Below are 23,363 nucleotides of genomic sequence, written 5' to 3' on the forward strand. Positions count from 1 at the left end.
CAAGATCTCACACTCTGGGCCACTAACCCCCTGCCCTAATCACTCTAAGACCAGGTATCAGATAAGAAGAGATGGTCCCTATGCCCTTATGCCCCAGAGAGAGGTGAAATTATTCAACTAACCAATCCTTAACCTGATTAGCCTGCTTACTGTGACAGTCATAGTAGATGCTCTTACCCACATTTTCCCCTCACTCCTGCCTCTGACCAACCCTGGTGCTTCTTCCTGTGGCCCTGCATGGTGTGCTAGGCCTCCTTGATTCTAGGGATCTGTGACTATAACCTTCTTCCTCCATGACAGTCATTTCTGTGTCTGTGTCTTTCCACACCTGATTAAAACAAATCTTGGGTACATTTTAAAACGTACACATGATTTAATGTTTAAAAACATGATTCTCAACATTCTGCTGTATTAATTCACTTAATGGGGCAAACACCATTACTATCAAGGCACAGAGAGTTTCAGCAAGTTGCCTCAGGTTGCACTGTTGGTTAAGTGGCAAGGCAGGTTCTGAACGAGGGCAGCAGGCTGACCTGTGTCCTTCACCTTCACCTCTGTGCTCTAACAGCCCCAGTCCAGCATTTTCTTACCATCTCCCAAGCTCCCCCTCACGCGAGAGCTACAGAGGCCTGCAGATCGTCTATTCACATCTCAAAAAGAAACGGAAAAAGTATGTGGTTCTGTAATTTTTTAAGAGGAAATCGTAATCTCTGGATTTGCGTATCTATAAACTGCTCCGCCCAACTTCTTGGACTCTCCAATCTGTGGGAATGAATGGCTAGTGTTCAACTCTTAAATCTTTCCTACAAAAGTGCTCCTGAATTTTTTGCTTCCTTTGTGGGGCTTCTCCTACTCTCTGGGGAATTGTAAAATATTAGACCCAGATGCTTCTCTTTTCTTTTTAAAAATAACTTTCATGGTTTTTTCTTTCTTATTGCAACAGTTATACAACTTGGTGATACAAATCTGGAGAACACAAACAAGTAAAAAGTAGAAAAGAATTTGCAATACCCCTATTGGATAGAATGATTGTCAACACTCTGGTGTACACCCCTTCCAGCCTTTTTTCTGTACATATATATTTCCTCTTAAAACTTACAATAATTTTCTACATACTCTTTTGTAAACTGCTTTTCACATTTACCAGCATACTGCAAACATCATGCCTCATTGACTTTTACAAGATTTTTATTACATAGTATTCAGTCTTATGAATGCACCAGAAGATTGAATAATCTTACCAGTAAATTTTTTACTGCTGTTCACATAGCTGAAATGAATATCCTTGTAGCTAAAATTTTCCACAGTCTTGGGATAAACTCCTAAAGGCAAAATTTCTGGGTCAAAGGGCTGTTAAAAAGTGAACGCTTCTGCAAAACTATATTAACTGCCTCCAGAAGGACTGTGCTAGGGTACACGTCGGCCTGAAGTATGTAGATTTCGCCACAACCTCAAAATTCTAGCTATGACCATGCTTTCAGACCCTTCTCCATCTGATAAGGGGGGGGGGAGGTATTCTGTTTTAACCAACGTTTCTTTTGCTACTAGTGAGGTTGACCTTTCTTTTCTTCAGGCTCTACTGGCCACCTGTATTTCTTTTTTTTTGGAAATTATCTCTACGTGTTTTTTTAAAATCCCCTTACTATTATATGTATTTCCCTTATTGCATTGTAACATCCATTTTTCACATTGGCATCCATCCATCCCTCAGGAGGGAAAAATTGCCAACGTCCAAAGCAGAGCTGCGGAGGATGGAGAGCAAAATGCCCTGCAGCTCCACCCACCGCCGAACCCCTGTCCCGCGGTGGGCTGCCACCCGCTGCAGACCAGAGGCCTCGCCCGCTCTTCCCAGGCTCGTTTCCTTTCTGCACTTGAACTTTCTCGGCAGGAGACTCCAGCTGCTGGGGGACGAGGGTGGCCTGGAGGGGAATCCGTCCAGGGTGGTCCCCCTGCTTGTGGCCCCCACTGCAGCGCGTCCCGTGACAAGACTGTTGGCAGCCTGATGACCCGGTTTAGAACCGAGCCCCACCGGGTGCCCCCAGTTGCGGGGACGGGGACCGGCGCCCCTCCCGGGAGCAGGCAAGTGGCCCCGGGCTGGCAGCCCTTTCGCGATCCGGCCGCCGTGCTCTGCGTCCCTGCTCCCCGCCCTTCCCAGCGCCGGCGGCCGCGGAGCCGGGGTGTCCTCAAGCCCAGGCGGCGGCCGCACGCGGCCCGGGGTGGGTGGCACACGTGAGCCCGCGAGGGCGCTTTGGGTGATCAGGGTACCTGAGCGGGGACGGTGCTGACTCGGCCGCCTAGGCTTCCCGGCCCCGCTGGAGCCGGTGCCTGAGGCCCCGCGGCCTCCCCTTGAAGCAGGCCAGGCTCCATGGGAGCGGATGTCCCCTCTCTGCTCACATCACTCACGTGGAGCCGGTGCTGTTGGTGATGGGGGTCTCGGCTGGGCCCTGGGCCTAGCACGGTGCCTGGCACATGTTGGGCGCTTATTAAAAACCGGTTGGACAGTAACAGGGTAGGATAACTCAAAGTAGACCCATCCTCAGGATGGTTTTAAAATAAGCTCTACTGCTTTGATCACAGGTCAAAGGGCTATTAAAAGCGAAGTGGATGGAGGAGGCCCTTGGCTCCCTCATCTTCCATTGTATGGGTCTTCTTGCCCCTCAGCAACCCTTCCTCCTGGTACCTATTAGCACCGTTGGTTCCCTGGAGAGACGATGCTGGGTATCTTGGAGTCAGAATATAAGGGTCTGAATCCTGACTTTACCACTTCCAAGCTCTACAGATTTGGGGGTACTTTTGGAGTCTGGATTTCCTCTTCTGATCATGGAAATAACCTTCTTTGCAGGTGTATATGTGATGATTAAATGAGATAACATGGAAATCCCTAGCACACAGCATGGCTTCATTCACATTAGTTTTCTTCTTTCCTTCCTGCCACTTCTGAACCCCTGAGCCTTGTTCTCAGTAGGTACTCAGCAAATATTAATTGAATGAATAAATATAAATTCCTATTCAAATCGTTACACCTTATCAAAACGGCCTTTTCCTTCTGACCTAATTGCACAGGAAAGCGAGCTGAGAAATCCATTCCTTACTAATTTATTGTATTAAGAAATTTAAACATGAAGGAGTAGAATTGTGACTTTTCTATGAAGAGGGAACTTTTATGATTTAGCAGGGAATTCCTAGATATGAATTTTTTTTTCAGTAAAGATCACTGTATTTGTGACTTACAATCAAGAAGAAAATCAGACAATAAACAAGAAACAAAGTGCATAAGTAAAATAATATGTTAGATAGTGATAAAAGCTTCAGAATAATGAAAAAATAGTGTAGCATAAGGGCATAAGAGAATGCCAGGGGTAAGAAGGAGGGACGTTATATATATATATATATATATATATTTTTTTTTTTTTTTTTTTTTTTGCGATACGCGGGCCTCTCACTGTTGTGGCCTCTCCCGTTGCAGAGCACAGGCTCCGGACGCACAGGCCCAGCGGCCATGGCTCACAGGCCCAGCTGCTCCACGGCATGTGGGATCTTCCCGGACCGGGGCACAAACCCGCGTCCCCTGCATCGGCAGGCGGACTCTCAACCACTGCGCCACCACGGAAGCCCAGATATGAATTTTAATAGTTGAAGTTTACATACTGTACAATGTTGGAAGTAAGGGCAATAGGGTTTTGGTGAGTAGGTGGACCTTCCACATGCCCTTCGAATCTGCTGACCTGGGTGCCTCTGAAATGCACTCTGTGTCGTAAAGGGGGTAGAAGGGGGTAGGCAGACAATGGGGTACTTTATGAGAAGTGAAGATCCCCTGGGATCATAAAATCTCACCCCAACACGGAATCAATGCTTGTGTCTAGACAAGAGTCATGGGTTATAAGGTTGGACCTAGTAGAGGCAGAGTGAGGCATGATCCCAGCCCAACACAGCTGATTTCCTGGGAGATGTGTCATCTCGTGACACACGCCAGTGTGTGCCCAAAAGGATGAGTCCCTAAACCCGGGCTGGACACTGCCTAAGGGCCCATCAAGGCCCAAGGCAGTGAGCACTGCTGCTAGTCAGAGGGGAGAATGGGGGCCCTGCAGAGTCTGCAGGGTCCACAGGGCAAACCCACAGGGAACAGGGATTCCTCAAGTCCCACTTCCTCTGAGAAGCCCGATCCAGCGACCTCTGCCCTCTCGGCTCCCTTCCGACAACGCCTGCAGCTGTACTCAGGAGGCTACAGGGGCTAGTCAACTCCTGCTCCAGGTGTACAGGCAGCCCCGGCATACTCCACTGCCCCTCCGAGGCCATTTCCAAAGAGACGCCGGCCACAGGAGGGCAGAAGGAAGGCTTGCGGCTTAAGAGGCTCCATCTTTCAGCAGAACAGTATCTTAGAAGGTGCTGGGAGGCAAATGTGCTTTACTTTTGGGGGCCTGGTAGTTTTATGATGCGAGGACTGTGGTGAGCCCTTCCACGTAATTCCCCCCACCTAGGATGTATAGACTTTCTTATTCTATACCTAATTTATGTATTCAATCCCCCTCCCCTCCCCCATTCTAAAAGGATGACCTCTGCTTTTATGCCACAGCCTGGATACCACATGAGCTGGCAATGAAGGTGGGATTCTGTTAATGAGAAAGTTAGATTTTTAAAAAAATCCTATATTTATTGATTACTCATTCTGTATCAATGACTGTGTGAAAAGTGCTTTACAGGTATGAACTCATTTAATCCTCTAGTCTAGACTAGCATTTCCCAATAGAAACATAATTCAAACCACATATGTAATTTAAACTTTTCTGAGAGCCACATTAAAAAAGTAAAATGAAATGGGAGAAACTAAAGCTAAAGATATATTTTGTTTAACCCAATATATCCCATATACTATCATTTCCGTATGTAATCGATGTAAAATTATTAATGAGATATTTTGCATTCTTGTACTAAATCTTTGCACTCTGGGGTATACTTTACACTGACAGCACATCGCAATTTGGACTAACACATTTAAAGTGCTCAGTGGTCCCCTGGGGTCGTGGCTGCCAAACTGGATGGTAACACCTCCAGGCAACCCTCTGAGAGAGGTACTGTCAGCATCTGTATTTCCCTGAGGGAAACCCAAGGGACAGAAAAGCTATAGCTCAAAAGTAATCAAGCTGGGATTTGCACCCAGGCAGCCAGATACCAGAACTGCTACCTTTACTGACTAATTGTTCTTATCTCTGTCGCTGAGCAAGCCCACTCTGGTATATCAAGCACTGCCCAGGACCAATTTCCTTGAGAAAACTGCTTTGGGTCAAAGGGTGAGTTCCATTAAGAAATGTACTAAGATCCAAAAGCTTAAAAACAAAAGCAAAGAAAAGCTTGAATTTTAATTTTAAAAAACCCCAAACAAACAGAAGTGTGCTATGTCTCTTACCTTTTTGGGTGCCTATCCATAAACAAATATGGTAAATTCTCCCTCTATTCTTCTGGACATTGGATGACATTTGGATTGATGGAAGTCACATTTCCCCTCTTCACACCTGCTCTATCAGTTCTCAGTCAGAGATTTTGATGTCACTAAAGAAATCAACAATTCTGGTGGAGACATCCAACTGATATCATAGTTGGGAGAGTTTTTAGACGATGGGGAGATCTATCCTCAGTTTTCACCCTATGAACACCTCCAAGGTCATCAACAGCCCAAGAGTCTACACCAGTGAGGGTGCATCACCATCCAGCACAGAAACTCTAGGAACATCCTCTACCCTGAACACAAGCCACTGGGTCAGCAGAACATTTCTGTAGCGGGTTCACACATACCAAACGAAGCCCAGGTTTCACCAACCCTCTGCAGGCATGCAAAGTTCCACAAGAGGATGACCGATCTCGCAGAGTCTTCTGTGAAAACTCCACGTCAGTGAAGTCCAGGAAGAACTGCGGCAGATGGACTTAATTCTTCACATGGTTTAGCTGAGCAGTGGGTCATGATTACAGGGGTCAAGCCAAGATGCCCGAGGACCTCAGTATTTGACTAACAAGAACAAGAGTGCTAGAAGGAATCAGCTGTGACCGTGGCTTATCAGAAAGTGGTAAGTTATCTCTCCCGATATGTTCTCACTGGGCTCTTGGCTAAGCAGTTGAGGACATTCTTACGTTCAATTCAATCCATTTAAGGATACGAGTTCACACAGTTGATACTAGTGTAAGCTTTGCTGACAAGAAGCCCTGTGACACCCAGGGGTGTCTGGGAGACATGGGGAAAGAATTCCTTCACGTCCCCAGGACTTAAATCCCAGGCATTCCTGAAAACCATCAGCCAGAATCAGCTCACCTTCCCCAAGGGCCTCGAGCACCCCTTACATTCAGCGTCCCCTTCAGACAGCTTGCACATTCATCCTCCACAAAGAACAGGCTGCAGGTGCCATCACCTCCCACTGCCACTAAGCAGCGTGGCCCAGGGGTTTAGAGTCACACAGAACTAGGTTCAGATCCCTCTTCTATCACCTCTTAGCTCTGTGACCTCAGGCACACTTAGATTTTCTAAGTCTCAGTATTTCATCTGTAAAATGGAAACGATACGTACTCAAAAGCAACTTTTTAAAGGAAGAAACAAGAAACACCTTCATTTCAGGACTCTTTCAAAAATCAGAGATCATGTTTCTTAAGTCCCTGAACCATAGTAGGTGGTCCCCCCCCAAATCAGTAAAATATTTGGGGTCCAACAGGTGCTGCCTGGTAGATTTGAGTCACGCTGTTCAAGTGCCAACTACAGTTCCGGTTGATGCTAAGCTGTATAATGTAAGTGGTTGTATTTAATTTTCTACTTCAGATTTCCCCAAGTGTTATTTGGAGAACTGGGAACTCCCGAGGATGAGCTTAGGCAGTTCTTCCTGGATCCAGCTCTTGCAAGAACTTACTTGAAGACTAGAGATAGACATTTGCTCCAAAGAATATACGATACTGGAGAAAAGTTTAGTTACCTAAATCAAAAAGCATGTTCACATGTGCTATGTAAACTCTGTAGGTGCTAAATTGGGCCAAGTTCCATGGGAGGGTGGGCTCCAGGGAGTCTGCGATGCCTGCAGATAAGACTTTTAAGCAGGGCTGATGTCAATTTTCTTGGTCTTGCTGGGAGCTGGGCCTGAGGGTGTGGTCAGAGGGAGAGAAAGAGTTCTAAGCCTGTATCGTGCTCAAGTTTCTCAGTTCATCATGAACAGTGCTCCTTCAATTGTCTGATAAACCTCACTTGTTGGAGGACATCTTTAACTCCAAAATATATGTCACCCCTGGAACTTTCCAGTATGTTCTAGAAACACTGATTTTTACATTTTATTGAAATATAGTTGACTCACAATGTTGTGTTAATTTCTGCTGTATAGCAAAGTGACTCAGTTATACACACACATACACATTCTTTTTTATATTATTTGCCATTATGGTTTATCCCAAGATATTAAATATAGTTCCCTGTGCTATACCGTAGGACCTTGTTGTTTATCCACTCTATATGTAATAGTTTGCATCTATTAACCCCAAACTCCCACTCCATCCTTCCCCCATCCCCTCTCCCCCTTGGTGACCATAAGTCTGTAGAAACACTGATTTCTATGATTCCAGGCATGGCACTGATAATGGATGACTATTTGAAAATACTTTACTTAATTTTGACCCAACAGGGCTCCAAAAGGAAAAGGAGAAAATCTATAACTAGAATTTCCAGGGCCCTTTTCTTTTTAATTTTTTTAAATATTTTGCCTTCTTTTCTTTTTTAATAAATTTACTTATTTATTTTTGGCTGCGTTGGGTCTTCGTTGCTGCGCACGGGCGTTCTCTAGTTGCGGCGAGCGGGGGCTACTCTTCGTTGCGGTGCGCGGGCTTCCCATTGTGATGGCTTCTCTTGTTGCGGAGCACGGGCTCTAGGCACGCGGGCTTTGGTAGTTGTGGCATACGGGCTCAGTAGTTGTGGCTCACGGGCTTAGCTGCTCCGCGGCATGTGGGATCTTCCCGGACCAAGGCTCGAACCCATGTCCCCTGCATTGGCAGGCGGATTCCTAACCACTGCGCCACCAGGGAAGTCCCCAGGGCCCTTTTCTTAAGCTGCTCTTTTGACAGCTGAATTATTCTGTTTGGGAAAGAATATCAAAGGCCTACTCCAAAAACATCTCTCGGTCTCAAGATTTCCTTGGGGCTACTCAAATGTTTCTCTTCCCCCCAAAGCAATCCCATTCGAATGACTTCATCGTCTACCTGAGAAAAGGCATTCTGTGTTGTAGAACTTGCCGGTGCAACAATATTTCCTGAAAAGCCAAGTGGCTTTGGACTACCCCCAATGCATTCTTAAAGAATACGACAGACCTCGGCCTCTTACCACTGACACCTGAGTGTCAAAAAATGCCCAATATGACCAACTATTTCCTGGTCAATAACAAAGACATGCATAAGTGGGGGGAAACACATTGTAAAAATTCTACACTGTTTGTGCATTTAGCGCTTTTAGCAAAAAGCACTGCTCTGACCAAAAGTTGATCTCCTTAACTCCTCCCATCCACCCACCAACATGACTGTCTGGGGCACAGAACCTCCTAAAACGGGTCTCCCTCAGGCTCCAGCTTTGCGTGACTGGCCTCACCCTTTCTGAGGGCCCTGGTAGGTAGGGAAATGATTCCCTCCGCCCAGCACTTGCTCCACATCTTGTGCTCTGGAGCCCCCAGTCACTGGCCTGCTGACCCAAATGAGAAACATCGCATCAGCAACCATGCGGCTCCCCAGCCAGGAGCAGTGGCCCTGGCTGCAAAAGCCACTTGCTTAGTGTCGTAGAACAGTGGAGCGTAGAACTCGGCTGGATTCTTTCACCCAGACAGAATGGTCCCCTTGATGTCTCTGCCAGATGTCAGCATTCAGCTACGGGGTCAGGGGAGGGATGGGGGCTCTCTCCTCCATCAGACCCGCCCCCTGCCGCCTGCCAGGGGATTCCTGCTCGGCCAGCAGGAGTGATGAATGGTCCTCATTCACGGCCCAGAGCACACGGGAGAGGCTACCCCAGCTGTGGTCGGATGCTGCTTCTGGCCGCACACGGAACACATTCCTTTGTGGAGGAAGGCTGTCTTGGGTGGATGGGTTTGGTGCTCAGAGAATGAGGGAAGCGGGTGGAGACAAGGGGGCCCTTCTGAACCACCTCAGACAAGAATGCAGACTCTGACACCATGCTTGGCCAGGGCTGGTCCATTTGACCCCTGGCCAAAGATTCCACCTTGGTCCTGTCTATTTCTGGCCACAGAGTGGGAATGTTCAGGGCATGGTGAAATGGCCAGAGGTAGGCATACAAAACTGAATTTTTTTCAGCCTCCAGAAAGAGACCTTTGTCAGGCATAATTTTTTGTGACCGATTGGGGTTCCCCACAGTCCATCACTGCCTCTGGGTGGAATCTCATTCTGACCAGGCTGTTTCCTGGGGAGGATGAAGGTACAATTTCAAACACTTTAAAATGTGCCACTGGAGACTCTCAGATTGAATGGGAAAGCAAAAGCCAAATAAATATATAGTGTCTATAAGAGACACATCTTTTTTTTTTAAATTTTATTTATTTTAAATTTATTTTTGGCTGTGTTGGGTCTTCGTTGCTGCACGCGGGCTTTCTCTAGTTGCAGTGAGCGGGGGCTACTCTTTGTTGCAGTGCGTGGGCTTCTCATTGCGGTGGCTTCTCTTGTTGCGGAGCACGGGCTCTAGGCACGCGGGCTTCAGTGGTTGTGGCATACGGGCTCAGTAGTCGTGACTCGTGGGCTCCAGAGCGCAGGCTCAGTAGTTGTGGTGCACAGGATTCGTTGCTCCGCAGTATGTGGAATCTTCCTGGACCAGGGCTCGAACCCGTGTCCCCTGCATTGGCAGGTAGATTCTTAACCACTATGCCACCAGGGAAGTCCCCAGGGCCCCCAAGAGACATATCTTATCTCTATAGCTTGTAGCCCATAAAGAAGGGGCAGGGGAAATCCAAAATCAGTGCTACTGCTTGAAGGTAGAGGAAGCAGAGTGAGGCGGATATGCCCATCGGGTTCAAATTAGCCACCCCCCCAAGCCCTAAAAAAATGCAGCTACGGTTTGACCACAGGATAACATATAGTAATGGAAAGAACATGGTGCTGGCATCTGAGAGTGGTCCCAGGTTCAAATCTGCCTTCTGCAAATCCAGAAGGGTCTTAGGGTTTTACAGCAGTGGTCCCCAACCTTTTTGGCACCAGGCACCCGTTTCATGGAAGACAATTTTTCCACAGACCGGGGGTGGGGGGGATGATTTCAGGAGGATTCAAGCACATTACATTTATTGTGCACTTTATTCCTATTATTATTACATTGTAATATATAATGAAATAATTATACAACTCACCATAATGCAGAATCAGTGGCAGCCCTGAGCTTGTTTTCACTTGCCACTCACTGATAGGGTTTTGATGTGAGTCTGCAAGCAACTGATTTATTATGGTCTCTGTGCAGTCAGACCTCTCTGCTAATGATAATGTGTATTTGCGGCCGCTCCCCAGCTCTAGCATCACTGCCTCTGCTCCACCTCAGATCATCAGGCATTAGATTCTCATAAGGAGCACGCAACTTAGATCCCTCGCATGTGCCGTTCATGGTAGGGCTCGTGCTCCTATGAGAATCTAATGCCACCACTGATCTGACAGGAGGCGGAGCTCAGGCGGTAATGCGAGCGATAGGGAGCGGCTGTAAATACAGGTGAAGCTTCTCTCACTCGCCTGCCGCTCACCTCCTGCTGTGCGGCCTGGTTCCTAACAGGTACCAGTCGGTGGCCCAGGGGTTGGGGACCCCAGTTTTGGTGGGTTCCATAAAATATATCAAGTGCCCAGGACAGTCAGTGACTGGCTCAGCCGTGTTCAATGAGTGGTAACTATTATAGTTATAAAATCCACAACAAACTGGAAAAATTCCAGGAGGAGTGTCACTTAACCCATCAACCACTCTTCAGCCACTCTTTTTTTTTTTTTTTGGCCACACCAGGAGTCTTGTGGGATCCCCAACCAGGGATCGAACCCTAGGCCCCCTGCAATGGAAGCTTGGAGTCCTAACCACTGGCCCACCAGGGAATTCCCACCCATCGACCACTTTTAACACGGCATTTGGGTAACAGGTTTTAACCATCCTCCCACCCCTCCCTGACCCCCAACACATACACAGTCTCAGACACACTGTTTCTCAGAGCTAACCGTCAGTAGCCAAATTGGTCCAAATTTCTGTGCCACTTTGAAGGTGATATTAAAATTCATAAAAGGCAGGCAGGGGAGGAGAACAGAATTCGGGGCCAGAATGATGTGCAAATTTTTCAAGTCATCCAATCATTGCATTGTCTTGTTTCCAGGGGAGGAACTGTAGCTGGGAATGGGGTCACTGCATGCAAATCTCTGGAGAGGGGGTGTTGAGGGCTGGTCCAGGCACAGACACTGAGGTAGAGAGGGGCTCAGACAGTTGGGGGTAAGAGAAGCATACCGGGGGGGGGAAGTGGGGGGAGTCCTGGGATGGAGGGAATGTACAAACCAGCTTTTCTTTAAATTTTTTTTTTTTTTTTTGGCTACGCAGCGTGTCTTGTGGGATCTTAGTTCCCAAACCAGGGATTGAACCTGCAGAGTGGAAGCACAGAATCCTAACCACTGGGCCACCAGGGAATTCCCCAAACTAGCCGTTCTAAGAGATGGATCCTCAAAACGGCCAAGGAGCTCAGTTCTTAAGTGACATCCTCCCCAAGCCCTCCCTATTTAGCTTCCTTCATGCCTCAGGGAGCGCTAGTCACAGCAGGACTCAACCATGGCTTTAGACACCTTCTGCATCTCCAGAAGCTTCCAGGCCAAGCTCCCTTCCAAGCAATGCAACCTGAACCAACAGGCCTGAGCCCCTTCAATGAGAAATAGACCCCAGGGCCCAGTGAAGGAAGAAGCAGCTGGTACAGAGGCCATGGTCACATCTTTGGCTTGTCTAGAAATGTCTGGTGACCCAGGGGAGGGGGCAGGAGTGCTGTACTAAAGTTTGTTAAGAGCCTATGATCTGGGATTCAGCTGTCCATAGAAGCATTGGAAGCCCTTCCAGAAGCCCAGTGAGTGATAGCAGCAGGTAACAACTGTCACCTCACCAAAACTGGCCAGGCTCAGCTCACGATGCCAGCCGGTACTGTGTCAAGATACTGACATCCAGGGGCTTCCCTGGTGGCGCAGTGGTTAAGAATCCGCCTGCCAATGCAGGGGACACCGGTTCGAGCCCCGGTCCGGGAAGATCCCACATGCCGCGGAGCAACTAAGCCCGTGCGCCACAACTACTGAGCCTGCGCTCTAGAACCTTCAAGCCACAACTGCTGAGCCCGTGTGCCACAACTACTGAAGCTGGCGCACCTAGAGCCCGTGCTCCGCAACAAGAGAAGCCACCACAATGAGAAGCCCACGCACCGTAACGAAGAGTAGCCCCTGCTCGCTGCAACTAGAGAAAGCCCGCGCGCAGCAACGAAGACCCAACACAGCCAAAAGTAAAAAAAAATAAATAAATTAAAAAAAAAAGATACTGACATCCACAGAGTAGTGGCATATACACAGAGAGATTCAAGTTCTTGCTTTTACTGAGGAGGCAGACTTTCTCAGCTACGTTTGGAGCTGACCCATGTCACTGGTGCTGATCACAAGCCTTTTCTGGACCTCCTTCTAGAATGATTCTAATATTTTATTGCATCTCCAAACACGGCATGGCTCCCACTGGCAATTACAGGGTGCCTCCACTTTCCTTATCATGACATCCACTAGCTTCAACTCTGTGTTTAAGCATCTACTCGTATGCATATATAAAAAATCCTAAGGAATATATTAAAAGACTATTAGAACGGATAAAAGAATTCAGCAAGGTTATAGGATGCCAGATCAATATACAAAGATTAACTGTGTGGACACACCTTCAAAGAACAATCCAAAAATTAAATTAAGAAAATAATGCCATTCACAGTAGCATCAAAGAGAATAAAATACTTAGGAATAAACTTAACAAAAGACATGCAAGATTTATACTCAGTGAATGATATAACATTGTTGAAAGAAATTAAAGAGGATTTAAATAAATTTTTCAAATTCCATGTTCATGGATTGGAAGACTTAATATTGTTAAGATGAGAATACAAATTGATCTACAGATTTATCACAATCCTTACCAGAATCCCAACTGACTTTTCCATGGAAATTGACAAGCTGATTCTAAAATTCATACGGAATTGTAAGGGACCCAGAATAGCCAAGACAACTCTGAGAAAGGAGAACAAAGTGGGAGGACTCACACTTCCCGATTTCAAAAGGTGCTACAAAGCAATGGTAATCAAGACAGGGTGATTGGCATATAGACACAGGCATATAGATCAATGGACTAGAACTGAGGGTCCAGTAATAAACTCATATATCTACGATCAATTGATTTGGACAAGGGTACCAAGACCATTCAATGGGGAAAGAATAGTCTTTTCAAAAAATAATGCTGGAGTAACTGCATAGCCACATGTAAAAGAAAGAAGTTGGACCCTTACCTCCCACCATTTACAAAAATTAATTCAAAATGGACCAAAGACCTAAATATAAAAGCTGAAAATTTAAAACTCTTAGAATAAAACACAGCAGTAAATATTCATGACGTTAGAAGCAATGGCTTCTAAGATACGACACCAAAAGCACAGGTAACAAATTGAAAAATACCTATATTGGACTTCATAAAAATTACAAACTTTTTTGCATCAAAAGACACTATCAAGATGCTTCATGAACTACAGCAGCAGCAGTGGGGGTAGTAAAAAGTGTGTAGTGATCAATTATTTTTTTTATTTTGTTTGCATATCTGTCTCTCTCCTAAGATTGTGAATCCCTTGGAGGGCAGATACGTCTCTGGATCCCCTGAGCCCAGCACAGAATAAATGTTGAGTAAATGTGATGTGAACCGAGAAAAAAAAAATATCAAGAAAGTGAAAAGACAACCCACAGATGGGACAAAATATTTGTAAATCGTATATCTGACAAAGGTCTAGTATCCAGGATATATAAAAACCCTTAAAATTCAATAACAAAAGACAAGCAGTCCAATTTAAAAATGGGCATAGGACTTGAATAGACATTTCCCCAAAGAAGACATACAAATAACTGACAAGCGCATGAAAACATGATTGAAATCATTAGTCATTAGGGAAATGCAAATTAAAACCACAATGAGATACCTCTTCACACACACTAGGGTGGCTATAATTTGTTTTTTGAAGTGGGGAAAAGTAGGCGTTGGTGAAGATGTGGAGAAATTGGCAGCCTCATACAGTGCTGGATGGAATATAAAATGGTGCAGCCACTGTGGAAAATAGTTTGGCAGTTCCTCAAAATGTTAAACAAAGTATTATCATATGATCCAGCAATTCCACTCCTACTTATATACCCAAACGGATTGAAACCAAATGTTCAACCAGAAATTTGTACACAAGTATTCATAACAGTGCTGTTCATTATCACCAAAAGGTAGAAACAACCCAGATGTCCACCAACAGTGAACAGATAAACAAAACGTGGTGTATCCTCACAATGGAGTATTATTGGGTCATAAAAAGGAATGCAGTGTGGATGCATACCACTACATGGGTGAAACTTCAAAACATCATATGAATTAAAGAAGCGAGACAAAAAAGACCATATATCACATAATTCCTTTATATAAAATAGCCAGGGCTTCCCTGGTGGCGCAGTGGTTGAGAGTCCGCCTGCCGATGCAGGGGACACGGGTTCGTGCCCCGGTCCGGGAAGATCCCACATGCCGCGGAGCGGCTGGGCCCGTGGGCCATGGCCGCTGAGCGTGCGCGTCCGGAGCCTGTGCTCCGCAACGGGAGAGGCCACAACAGTGAGAGGCCCGCGTACCGCAAAAAAAAAAAAAAAATCCAGAATTGGCAATGTAGAGACAGAAAGTAGATGAGTGTCTGTTTAGTGGTGGGAGTAGGGGGAGGGGAGGAGGAAGAGGCAATGGCTGAAGTATACAGGCTTCTCTTTGTGATGGTTGCACATATCTGTGAATATACCAACATCCATTGAATTGAACACTTTAAATGGGTGAACTGTATAGTATGTGAATTATATCTCAAGCTATTAAAAAATAATCTATTTAACTGACACTTCAGTTTAGTAGTATCTACTTACTAAGCATCTGTTACATGGCAAGCATTGTATTAGGCACTGAAATTCAAAGATGAATCTGACATTGGTTCTGCCCTCTAGGAGTTCACAGTATATTTAGAGATGTAAAAAGAGTACAGAAATAGGTACAGAAATAGAACTGGGAAGGCAGTGGTTACAATTAGAGATGAGGAACATTTAGAGAGTTGACACCTGGGCAGGTTTCGAAGGGAAGTAGGAGTTTGACAGGTCGCTGGTGGGGAAGGGAGATCATTCCAGGCAGGTCTGAAATAACACAGGATGTTCTGAGACCCGTGTGGGGTTCAGAGTTGCAAGATGCAAAGTGGAAGGGCTGGCAGAGTGGGTGGGGTGAGGAGAGGTGGAAGAGGTGAGCTTGGAGAAGCAAGCTTAGGGCCATGAGGAGACTTGAATATCATGCCAACAAATGTTGAGTTTTCCTTTTGGGGATGTGGAGCGACGATAGGTAAGTGGGAGGGCAAGGGGGGCAGATTTGTGATTGAAAGTAGGAGTCAGTGAACGACAGCCCTTGGGCCAAATCTGTGAAGTTTTTAGAAATAAACTTTTATTGGAACACAGCCATGCTCATTTCTTGTCTGTGGCTGCTTTCCCACTAAAACAGCCAAGTTGTGGCAAAGATCGTACGGACCCATTAAGTCTGAAATATTGGCTATCTGGCTCTTAGAGAAAAAGTTTACCAACCTCTGCTCTAGAAAGATCCCTGTGCCTATTGCATAAAGGATGGCTTCCCACGGGTTAAGACCAAGGGAAAAGAGTCCAGTTAGGAAACTAGCAACTCTCCAGGCAAAGAAGATGCTGGGGTACCATGACGTTGCAACATCATGACGTTGGGATAACAGATGACACAGGGGGTTGATAGCGGGGTGGGGAGGTGGGTGTGGCTTTGAGAGCCTCCTGAAGAAAAAACACCTGGGGAATATCAATTTAAGAAAATTAACAGTGAAAAGGATAAGAGAACTCATGGCGTTTCATGGACGTCTGAATTTTAGTTATTTCTTCTTAAATCATTAAAATGGTCCCTAAACCTCACGTTTAGTTGAGTGCTCTCAGACAGACCATCTGAACTCAAGGCAGCTTACAAGTTTTTTAAAATTATTCTTACAATTTGGTTACGGGCATGCTGGAGCAATTCCAGATCACCTGATGGGCTGTCTTCCCCGCTTTGTGTGTTGCAAGAAGCCCAAACTCCACACCACATTCTTTGGCTCTGCTCTGAGGCTGCTGTTGGCACCAGGTAGGCACCATGGAGTTGGTTGCCAGGCATCAGAATATCATTCTTGACTGATGATTTATTTTTAAATGCACATGTCAAATATCATGTCTTACTCATTTTTGTCTCTTACAGAGACTGGCAGAGTGTCTGGCAACTAGAAAGTCACTCATAAATCATTTTAGTTAAGAGAGAGCATCAGGTGGGAAGGGAAGGAGGAAGGAAGGAAAGGAGAGCAGGAAGGCAGGACGTGGCCACAGAAATTTTCATTCATGGCTTGAAACTTGTGATCCAGGGAGTTCCCTGGTGGCTTAGTGGTTAGGATTCCAGGCTTTCACTGCCGTGGCCCAGGTTCAATCCCTAGTCGGGGAACTGAGATCCCACAAGCCGTGTGGCAAGGCCAAAAGAAAAAAAAAAGAAAAAAAGAAAGAAACTCATGATCCAGCAGAAGCTGACCAAAGAGTAGGAGTTCTCCAGGTGGATGCAAACCTCTTCAGCCCAGGGAGAGCCTGGAAGAATAATACTTAGTGGTGATGTCCTAATATAGCTGCAACTGCAAATCCCAAGTATCTTCCCTAAACATTTTAAGGAAAGAGGTTGCTTAAATCTCACAACTAATCCTGCTGCCTCTCAGATTATAAATTGTGTTTTTCAAAAATCTCTTCTAAACCATCTCACGGTAGACAAAATGAACATCCACTCCCAAAACCCTGAGGTGTAATGGAAGCAGCCCCATGCGGGCATGAAGTGTATTTGGAATCTCCCGCTTTGCCTTTAATTCCGTGCCCTCTGGGTAATGTCCTATTCTTGATCTAGGTGCTTGTTACAAGGGTACGTTCATCTTGTAAAAGTTCATCCAGAACAGGTATTTGTACATCTACATTCATAGCAGCGTATTTCCGACAGCCAAAAGTGGAAGCAACCCAAGTGGACAGATGAACGAATAAACAAAATGTGGTACATACACACGATGGGGTATCACTCAGCCTTAAAAAGGAAGGAAATTCGGGCACATGCTACAACACGGACAAAGTTGAAGACGAGATGTTAAGTGCAATAAGCGAGTCACAAAAAGACGGTGTATGATTCCATTTATATGAGGTATTTAGAGTTATCAAAATCATAGAGACAGAAAGTAGAATGGGGCTTGCCAAGGTGGTGGGAGAATGGAGGGTCAGTGTTCAGTGGGTGCAGAGTTTCATTTTTGGAAGATGAAAAAATCCTGGAACAGACAGTGGTGATGGTTGCACAACAATGTGAATGTATGTAACACCACTGAACTGTGCACTTAAAAACGGTTAAAACGGTGAGTGTTATGTTATGTATATTTCACCGCCATAAAACGAAATGAAAGTTCATCCAGTGTCGTATGAAAGTTCATCCAGTGTCGTATACTTAGGCTTGGTGCTATTTTACGTACGTCTGTTATTCTGGGGAGACGGGTACTTTAAAAAGGTACTTTACTCAAATTTATATTTGTGTTTGTTTTAGAAGAGTTTTATATTTGTGTTTAGGAAACATATCCTCCTTACTAGGTCATGAGTCATGCAGGCAGTCTGGAAAGCTGTGCTATGTTTATCTCGGGACATCCGTAGCGCCCCAGGGACAAGGCTGGAGGTGGGGGGTGTTCATGGACCCAAGTTCAAGAAGAACAAAGAAACGGAGCAAATGAGAGCTGTTTGCAAAGCGTCGACAAAAGTTATCTTCTCATAAGGCATACGCTGTATAGGAAAGTGGCATTATTTTTTCAGAAGATGCTCTTAGCATCATGTTGGTGACGCAGCAGAAAAGACATATGGGAGCCATTGCCATGGGACAGCCCTGGGTACAGCTGTGTCTGCTTGTCTATCAAGTTCCGACACGAAAAAACTAAAAAGAAAATGTATCATCATTCGCGTACAATATTATAATACTATAGGTGTTTCAAGTGAAGGGATCAAAAAGCCTTGGGCAAGGAGAACTTATTAACTGTGATCCTAATCACATCCTCATCATCTGCTGACTTCGTTCTCACTCTACACCCATATGTACCACACACACTTACCCGGGTATACTCTTTCTGCCAAGGGAAATGCAAAAGAGTTTTTAAAACTCTGGATGGACATCTTATCCGAACTGTCACCATCATGCTTTATCACGCTCGAGCAAGTGCCTATTCTGAAAGGCTGGTTCTGGTGCCTAAAGACATCTCTGATGCTGGTGGTGGGGGAAGATGGGCCAGCACACCTGGCTGGGCTGTGCTCCTGGCGGGTCACACACACTTCCTGCAGGAGGACAGCTCGAATGACTAGGATGAGAAGGTCTGAAGACTCGCTTCAACCTAGACAGGGCAGAGACTGAGGAGGTAAGGAGTGCATTGTTGCGGATCTGTCTCTCTGGGCATCGAGTTGGCTTTCCTTTTGCTGGCCCACGATTGCCAGTCCTGCTGGTTCTATGGATCTGGGGCAGGACAGGCTGTGGCTACTTCATCTGAGGTCTCGTGGCCCCCGGCTCTGGAGTACAGGAGGGACTGTGTGACACTGACATGCAGACTGACCACAATGCCCTTCTCCAGAGGGAAATGAACAATAGTCATTACAAGCTGTCCTTCTGAACCCAGGCAACCCAGGAGAGGGAAACTATACCTCCTAAAGCTCCCAAAACTGTAACAGAAAGAAAGCCACAGCAGCTGCTGACATGGAATCACCTAGAAATTCTACCCCCATGGAGACAGCCTATTAGCTGAGGGGGAAGAGAATTCATGGATGCCAGAGGATGGTGTGGTTAAAGGGTAATGCTTTGTCCCTTTGGAGCTCCTACGGTTGAATAATGGGTTTGGAGCAACCAGTTTCTCTCTCCCTAACTGGATGTTTTGTGGAAGGTCTGTTCATTCGATGTCTATTTCAGGGCCATGAACATGAGAGCAGAAAATCTAGGCATCAAGAAATAAGAGATTCCTTTTTCCCACACAGCCAGCCAAGAAAGGAGAATTCCAATTCATGAGTCTCATTAATAAGATGTAAAAATGACTTCGTTGTCACCCCTTTCCAAAGCAAATAAACACAAGTAGTAAAAATGCTAAAAGTAAAAAGTTCTGGTGTCCTATATCCTCATCAGACAACGGCAGAATAAACAAAGCTGTCCATAAATGAAGAACCTCAGAGGGGAGCCTCTCCTCTGCCATAGAATTTCGGCTGCCTCCAACTAAAGATGCCAGCGGCCAGAATACTTGGGCAATGATCAGTGAGGGGTAATTGTTCTCAGTGAGATTTCTTTCTGAGCCCTTGGTCTCTTCCAGGAATTCCAACTCCAGTCATTTCGTTCACCCTACTTTCAGAACTAGGAGCCAGAGAATGGAGAAGGATGACGGCTCCTACCTCAGAGAGGGCCACCCTGAGTTCTCGAGAGGTGAGTTGCTTTCCTACAGTTTTACAAGAAGCTGGGAAATAAGCCCAGGCTTCCTGACTTTGCAGCTGATTTACCTCCTACACCAAATGGCCAAGTACTCAGTATTTACACTGGGATTTCTGATAGCAGGTGTATAGGAAGTGGTAAGCCCAGGAGGAAGCCAGAGCCAGGATGAACGCGTCAGAGCACAACTTATGTTCCTTGAGCAGCGCTGAGAAACAGAACCACCACTGCCCAGGACTAAGGATGCTGGGTCAAGTCCTGGCTAGGCCAGTCACCAACTGTGCCATCTGGACAGCTTATCTGTTGGCCAGTCTACTCAACTATAGCGTGAATTCAACAAAACCCACCTCGCTCTTTAGTGGGAAGTTGTAAGAATCAAATAACACGGTGGACAGAAAAGTGCTTTGCAAAGAATAACATACGATGAACATAAATTATACAAATCAACAGAACTCCGGTCAACTGTAAAAAGACATTTGGGGGAAAATTGGGGGGAAAATTTTGAATGTTTTTGGACTAGGTATTAGATGATACCAAAGAATGATTGTTAATTTTCTTAAGTATATTAACGGCATAATGGTTATTTAATATTTTTAGAGGTCACGCTGAAATATGTAAGAATGAAATGATTTTATGTCTCGGATTTGCTTTAAAATACTTCCCTGAAAAAGAAATAAGAAAGGGGTAGATGAAGTAAGCGTGGCAAAATGTCAATAACTGTTGAAGCTGAGTGAGACGTATATGGGGGGCCTTCTCCCTACTATTGTTTATATTTGAAATGTTTCTGAATAAAAAAATGATGTTTAAATAAACAGTGTAGAATTTTCTAGGACACTAGAAAGCTTCACTAATGGTCACCACCAGCAGCACAGAAAATCTGCCTCATTCACAAGGCCCCTTGTACACTGGTCAGCCAGGGGTCAGAGGACAAGAATTTGGGAAAAGGCCAGGAGAGGCCAGGCAAGGAGCCGAGCTGTGAAGAAGATAGATGAAAACATTTTCGTAGCCTCTCCCGTCTGCCATGCACCAAAATGTCAGCCAACCGGTAACATCAAGTGGATGCTTTGTCTTCAGGCTTAAGTTTCCTATTCAACTTTGCCACTTATTGGCTAAGTGGCCTTAGACCAAATCACTTCTTAGCACAAAGTCACGGAGAGGCACACACATGGGTTTGATGCTCACTCCAGGGACAGATACTAGGGACCAGGAAGGGGAACAGGACAAAGGGGGGGGGGCGAGAGATGAATAATTTAGCTAAGGGAGAGTCCAGGGAGTCAGTCGTTCATCTGGGAACTGACCAGGGAAATGAGCACTTCGACTCCGTCCTAAGCCCCATCCCCGACCATTAAGTACACAATACACCATAAATAACGAAATAATTCCACCAAGGGTGACGAACGGCCTTTTGGGGGTCAGGGACAGACAGGCTAGCGGCGGGGTAGGAGCTGGGCCTGGAGGAGGGGACACGAATTCGAGTCTCCACTTCAGCACTTTTCCCTTTCCGCAAAAAGAATCCCTTGGACTGATTTGAAGATCTCCGCAGTTCCAAGACTTCAGGGGACGAAATTAATTTGGGGCATGTTTCTGACTTTCATTCCTCTCTCTCCTCTCATCAGGACTCGAGGTTTCCTAGCCAGGAGAAGTTCAGTCCCCTCCCCAGTGGTGTTTCGCAGCGTCCCCTCGCCCCACCCTCGCTGATTTTTGGTGGTCTTTCCCGGGGCTGGGTGAGGGATGACGAAGTAGGAATCTCGCCTGTTTCTTCCAATCATTTCTATTCCGGTGCTGATTTACAGCGACACCTCTGGCAGGCAGCTACTCCAGAGGGCTCCAGATGGGGGGTTGGCTGGGCGGCGGGTTGGGGGGGCGGGGGCGGCGGAAGCGCGGTGTTCAAAGCGCCTGCGTAAAAGTTGCGGGCACTGAGGTCAGAAGGAGTATCAGCGTTAAGACCAGGATTAGCCCCGGGGCGATCCTGCGTAGACCCTCCGTGGGTTAGCTTGTGCTGGCTCCTTCCTACTCCAGGGCCTCCCCTTGATAATTGGCGGGAGAGGTTTCCTGGTACCCTGACCAGCCAGGAGTGAATACCTGAGGTGCGGACCGCGCCTCTCCGTCCACCGGACTCAGGGCTTTCCTTCGTTCACTAGCCCTCACTCCCCACCCCACCCCCCAGCCCCGTGCGCTCCACATCCCCAAAGCCACAGCTCCGGGGACACCCCAGTGCGCCCCCGTTCCCCGCGCGCTCCGCATCCTCAAAAGCCAGAACTCCTGGCACCAGCGCAGCCCCCGGTGTCCGCGGCTCCACGGTGCACCCTCCTAGGCACCTAGCACGCACCGGGTCTCGTCTGACTCTGTCCTGTCTGGTCGCAGGCGCCCCTGGCGAGCCAGTAACCGAGCGCCCAGCTCCCGGGGGCGCCCCTGCTGCGTGAGCTCTCCGGATTCAGGCGAGGTGGGGCTGGGTGGGTCCGCCCGAGTCGGGAGCGGGACCCGTTAGCCTGCACGTCCTCGCGTCTCCGAGCAAGGAGCCTTCGCTCTGTGTGCCGCCTCTCAGCTCCCGGGAACCCCAAGCACTGCTGAGAGGCGGCCCGCGGGGAGCGGCGCCTGGAGACCCCACCGGGACCCCCGCTTTCCCGCGAACCGCCGTGGGGAGAGGGAGGCGCGGGCAGCGCTCTTACTTGTCAGCAGGGGTGCGCACTCGTTCGACTGGGGCCAGGCTCTCCACGACGGCCCCTCGCTGCGCCCGTCGCCGCGGAGCCCCTTTCCCGAGCTGAGGGGGCGAGCCGACTTCTCCGGCCGTTGGAGAAACCGACCTCCAAGTTTAGGAAGCCGCGGGCTGGTGTCGCTCTCCAACCCTTTTCCCGGTACTTTTAACCAGCTTCGGACCGCAAACCCCTCCCCGGACCCACCCCCTTCCCTGAAGGCGGCCACCGCAGCAGGCGCGGCCTCCTGCCCCTTTTGTTGTAATTCGAGAGCAGCAGCTCCCCTGGCCTGAGGGGCTGTGCGGGGGAGGCTGCGTGCCCGCGGCGCAGCCCTTCCCAGGCTTTTCTCGCCCAGGTTTCCGGAGCCTGAGAAGCTAGGGAGAGGGCTTTTCCTCTGGGAGATTCCTCTACACGCCCCCACCCGCCATCCCGCCCCACCGCCGAGCTCCCGGAATTTAACCCTTCGGTGTTCTTATCCACCAGCAATAGGGCTCGTGCCTAACCCATCTCCGTATCCAGAAAGGCCAGCACTGACTGGCACGTAGTAGACGCTCAATAAAAACTGATGACTGAAAGAGTTCAGATACTTTCATCTACCTCTCCTGGGTTTCTCCTTTACGGGCAAAGCATTTTCCGGAGGTGACTACAAACAGCCCCCTTTCTTCCAGCAGATCGAGCCTCTCTCTCCTCTGAGAATCCGTTTTCTCCTTTGGAAATTAAAGGCTTTGGATTCAGTGACCTCTAAGGTCCTTCCCCACCTGGCAGGGCCAGGGTTAGCAAGCCCTGCGATCAGGGGCCTGAACCCGATACAGCTAAGGGTGCCTGTTGTGCAGAAGGACATTCCATGCCTGGCTCTGAGGCTCACACTGGGGGCAAAGTGAGGGGGTCAT

General features: G+C 47.3%; 1 protein-coding gene across 1 annotated transcript in view; it reads right to left on the reverse strand.

The window, feature by feature from the left end:
* The window catches only part of LOXL2 (lysyl oxidase like 2), a 102,110-nt gene extending 79,483 nt beyond the window's left edge, over positions 1–22,627 (reverse strand). Inside the window, exon 1 of the mRNA XM_060155664.1 lies at positions 22,450–22,627. The gene's annotated coding sequence lies outside the window, so the exon portion shown is untranslated. The remainder of the gene's footprint in view (positions 1–22,449) is intronic.
* Between the last annotated feature and the right edge of the window lie 736 nt (positions 22,628–23,363).

The sequence above is a fragment of the Lagenorhynchus albirostris genome, chromosome 7 (assembly GCF_949774975.1).
Source record: "Lagenorhynchus albirostris chromosome 7, mLagAlb1.1, whole genome shotgun sequence".
Lineage (NCBI taxonomy): Eukaryota > Metazoa > Chordata > Mammalia > Artiodactyla > Delphinidae > Lagenorhynchus > Lagenorhynchus albirostris.